The sequence below is a fragment of the Astyanax mexicanus genome, chromosome 1, assembly GCF_023375975.1.
Source record: "Astyanax mexicanus isolate ESR-SI-001 chromosome 1, AstMex3_surface, whole genome shotgun sequence".
Taxonomy (NCBI): Eukaryota; Metazoa; Chordata; class Actinopteri; order Characiformes; family Acestrorhamphidae; genus Astyanax; species Astyanax mexicanus.
Window position 1 is genome coordinate 88,667,501 of NC_064408.1, and position 5,000 is coordinate 88,672,500.

Sequence of the window (5,000 nt, forward strand, 5' to 3'; positions counted from 1 at the left end):
AGACTTTAATATCCACTTTGAAAAGGACCAGGATCCACTAAAAATTGCATTTAAATCAGTTTTAGATGCTCTAGGCTTTAAACAAAATGTAATTGGCCCCACTCACCGATGTAGTCATACATTAGACTTAGTTTTGACACTGGGTATTGAGGCTGAGAATATAGTTACTCTTTCTCAACATGACTCAATATCCGATCATTATCTAATTATGTTTGAAATAGTTTTTAATCAAAATATCCTCCTCCCGCCCCGCTATATCAGCAAGCGTAAAATAACAACCGCAATTGCTAATGAATTTGTAAATAAACTCCCAGACTTAACTATCTCCCTTCCGTCCTATGAGCATGATCTCGAGCACAAAACAGAAAATCTACAAACTGTGCTCCGCTCTAACCTTGACCGCGTAGCGCCGACAAAAATAAAACAAATCAGGGATAAAAAGCTAGCACCGTGGTATAATGACCACACACGTACATTAAAACAAACCGCTCGTAACTTTGAACGTAAATGGCGACACACAAAACTAGAATTTTTCCGGCTAGCATGGCAGCATAGTCTCACAGACTACAAAAAAGCCCTAATTAAAACAAAATCCCAGTATATTTCATCGCTTATTGAGAAAAATAGAGACAATCCTAGATTCCTTTTCACTACTGTGGCTAAACTCACCGGCAGTCAAAAACAAACTAGCTCCGTTATCCCTGTCGACATTAATAGTAATGATTTCATGAAGTTCTTTGATGATAAAATTAATAGCATTAGACAAAAAATTCAGTATCACCCCCAAAATTTACTTATAGATATTGATGAATGCTGCTCCAGCTCTGAGACACACCTAGAGTGTTTCAGCCCGGTTACAGAAAAAGATTTACTTAGTGTAATTAACTCATCAAAATCAACATCATGTATATTAGATCCAGTACCCACACAATTATTGAAACAGGCACTGCCAAAGGTGGGAAAATCATTACTAGAAATAGTAAATTCATCCCTTAGCATGGGCTACGTACCCAATTCTCTTAAATTGGCGGTCATTAAGCCCATTATCAAAAAGCCAAATCTGGACCCCCGCGAGCTTGCTAATTATAGACCAATTTCTAATCTTTCCTTTATAGCCAAAATCCTAGAAAAAATTGTGTTTAACCAGCTGCGCTTGTATCTACAAAGTAATAGTATGCATGAGGTTTTTCAATCTGGATTTAGACAAAACCATAGTACTGAAACAGCTCTACTTAGAGTAACTAATGATTTACTTTCAGCTCTTGATAGGGGCAGTAATGCCATCCTTGTACTGCTAGATCTAAGTGCTGCCTTTGACACCATAGATCACGCTATTCTACTTGATAGGTTAGAAAATCTTATAGGAATTAAAGGATCAGCCCTCACCTGGTTCAGATCTTATCTGAGAGATCGATTCCAGTGTGTTTACTTAAATAACGAATGCTCTTATCAGTCTAGAGTAAAATATGGTGTCCCTCAAGGATCAATACTGGGTCCATTACTCTTTACTCTTTATATGCTACCACTGGGTAAAATTATCCGTAGGCATGGTATTAACTTTCACTGCTATGCTGATGACACGCAACTTTACATATCTGCTAAACCCAACGAGGAGCTCTGTATAAATCAAATAACAGACGGTATTAAAGCCATTAAAAATTGGATGACACACAACTTTCTCTTACTTAATTCTGATAAAACTGAGGTCCTTCTATTAGGTCCTAATATTGATAAAAACATAAATGTTAATACTGTAGACATAGACGGTCACTTAATTATACCTGGTAAAACTGTGAGAAACCTTGGGGTCATCTTTGACCCAATTCTTTCGTTTGATGCTCACATATGTAGCATAGTCAAAACTGCATTCTTCCACTTAAGAAATATAGCTAAAATCCGCAGTATACTCTCTCTCGAAGATGCTGAGAAGCTGGTACATGCATTCATAACCTCCAGGCTGGACTACTGCAACGCGTTGTTGGCTGGAAGTCCACATAAATTACTCCATAAACTCCAGCTAGTTCAGAATGCAGCCGCAAGAGTGCTTACCAGAGCTAGAAAGTTCGATCACATTACACCTATTCTTTCATCCCTACATTGGCTACCTGTTAGATTTCGTATAGATTATAAAATACTTCTCCTGACGTATAAATCCCTTAATGGTCTGGCCCCGCATTATCTACAGGAACTCCTTACTCCTTACAATCCGCCGCGTTCACTCCGCTCCCAAGACGCTGGCCTGTTATTAGTCCCGCGTATTAGAAAAAACTATACAGGAGGAAGAGCGTTCTTTTACAAAGCTCCCCAACTTTGGAATAGCCTCCCTATTAATATACGGGACTCAGACACACTCTCAATCTTTAAATCTAGACTCAAAACATTTCTATTTGCTCAAGCTTTTGAGTAATGTCTCATTACAATTTTCTTCCTCTTACAGCTTATCCAGCAAATATAAACCCTGTCCTAATCATCTGCTTTCTTTTTCTCTCCCCATGTCCTGAGCTGCTGCTACCAGTGCCCATCCCACTCCAGCAGAGTTTTATAAAACCATTCTAACCCCTTTTTCTTCCCTCCCCTCTCTGTTCTCTCTCTCTATCTTTCTCACATGTGCTGAGACGCCTGGCCGGCCGGTCTTCCTGGATGCGTCCGTCTGTGGTTCCAGCTTTCAGGAATCAGCCCTGTCCTTCTACTCAGAATTATCACACAGCCCTTCTAACTTCTGCTTTTTGTTTCTCTTTCTTTCCTTTCTGTTTTCTCTATCTATCTCTTTTACATGTATGGAGATGCCCTGTTCCTGATGTTCCCAGCCTGGCTCTCCACTGCCCGCTGTGTCGTTCTCCGGCTCTGCAACCCTGCACTGATTACCATTAACACACTCAGTATCTGTTTCTGTATTAGCCATAGCTCTATAGTTTGTGCCCATCACATTCTTATATTCATAAATTAGTACCTGTTATATTAGCCATAGTTCACATTAATTCTCTGTACTGTTTTTGTTCTGTTATTTGTTTGTTGTTTGTTATTTGTTTGTACTGAGCGGGTCAACCCGAGTAGGATGGGTTCCTCTGACTGAGTCTTGGTTCCTTCCAAGGTTTCTTCCTCTTAAAGGGAGTTTTTCCTTGCCACTGTGTCACCATAAAATTGGCATCTCTGTGGTGCTGCTCATAAGAGGCGTGGACCTGTTTTTCCTGTAAAGCTGCTTTGTGACAACCTTTGTTGTAAAAAGCGCTATATAAATAAAATTGAATTGAATACCCGAAGCAATCCAAGCACCAGTTCACAGACAGAAATCCCACCAGCAGCTGAAAAATACCCACAGCACATTACAGTCTAGGCAACAATGTAGAAAGAATACCATTACCTATTACAAATTGCCTATGCAGCTAAAATTGCAATCAGCAGTTAAAGAACAACCCTCTGCAGCTAAATATACCATCATCAACGTAAAACTTTGAGCATTAGAAATACACTCACCAGCTAACCAAAACCCTCAGAAGCTGAAAAGGTGATCCTCAGCTTTCAGTAGACATTAAATGTTAACACTTGTTCAGCGTGGTAAAGATTCCAGTGGATCATGTCTGCAGGAGGTGCAAAGTCAGAAACTGGACCATCCGAGAAAAAGGAGGAGTTTACCATCACTATAATCTGACACACCTGCAACATAGACAGATTCAATTACTATTGACGATGCAAGAGCATGCGCATTGAGGCAGATAGCTGAGGTAGTCGTGGCCGAGTGGTTAAGGCGATGGACTTGAAATCCATTGGGGTTTCCCCGCGCAGGTTCGAACCCTGCCGACTACGGGTAAGGTTTTAAAGGGAACCAATACATGGTGGAAAGGTGATCCTAACTTTAAAGAAATGCAGTTGAATTTCCCTCAAGCAACACCAAACTCCAGTGTGGTAGACTTCTTTGTGTTCAATTTTCTCTTTTTTAACTTTTGAGATACTACAGATAGTGCTGGACGATATGGCCAAAATTTATATCACGATATATTCCTTAAATTTCGGTCGATACGATATAATTTCGATATCGATAAATACTTTGAAGGCCTCAGAAAAAGAATCCCTGCAATCTCTGCAGCTTGCACTGCAAATTTAAATTATTATTTAACTGTGTATTTGCACTTTTTGTATCAATCTATCTAATGGAAATCTGTACCTACTACTGTATGAAAATGTTTTTTAAGTCTTTGAAACCTCCTTTCACAAAAACTTTAATACTTTAGAAATAAAAGTAGTCAAAATAAATCAATGCTCAATTTTATTTGCATATAGCAAAATAATAACATGACATCCCTGTCAAACATAAGCCTATATAACTATTACAAATAAAAATAACTTTAAATGACAACAGAGGCAGAGCTTCTTATTCATTGTAAACAAATTTAACAGATTAAAACAAAAGTGTTTTAACTAGGATATATAATACAAGAAGCCTTTATATACATAAAAGCAACAAGATTTTCCCGTCAAATAAACAAACCTATAGGATTTTTCAACTATAAATAACTTAGTGACAACATAATCTATTAAAGTGCTTCAGCCAGAATACAAGAGGTATTCAACATGATATCAACGGCAAATAAACAAACCTAAAGGATTCATAAACTTTAAATAACTTAGTTTCAACATAATCTATTAAAGTGCTTCAGTCAGTATAAGGAAAATATTGTATGTAGTGAAGATGCTTGAGGTGGTGGAACAGATTAGATGTATTAACGTTACGCTGCTTGTCGGCTCCACTCACCGGCACAATTTGCAGCAAAGCGGCTGGGCGAGCGGACCCGCGGCTGGGCGAGCGGAGGCGCGGATGAGCGAGCGGACCCGCGGATGAGCGAGCGGAGGCGCGGATGAGCGAGCGGACCCGCGGCTGGGCCAGCGGAGCCGCGGATGAGCGAGCGGACGCGCGAATGGGCGAGCGAAACAGCGGCTGACCGAACCGAGTCTACCCTAGCCTTGGATCCGCTCGTCCCGGCTCCGTTTCGAGACATTTTAGA

The 5,000-nt window shown here is 39.9% G+C and overlaps 1 non-coding gene across 1 annotated transcript; it reads left to right on the top strand.

Moving 5' to 3' along the window:
• Positions 1-3,722: 3,722 nt before the first annotated feature.
• On the top strand, positions 3,723-3,804 carry trnas-uga (transfer RNA serine (anticodon UGA)). The gene has a single exon. It is a non-coding gene; the product is annotated as a tRNA-Ser (tRNA).
• The last annotated feature ends 1,196 nt before the right edge of the window (positions 3,805-5,000 follow it).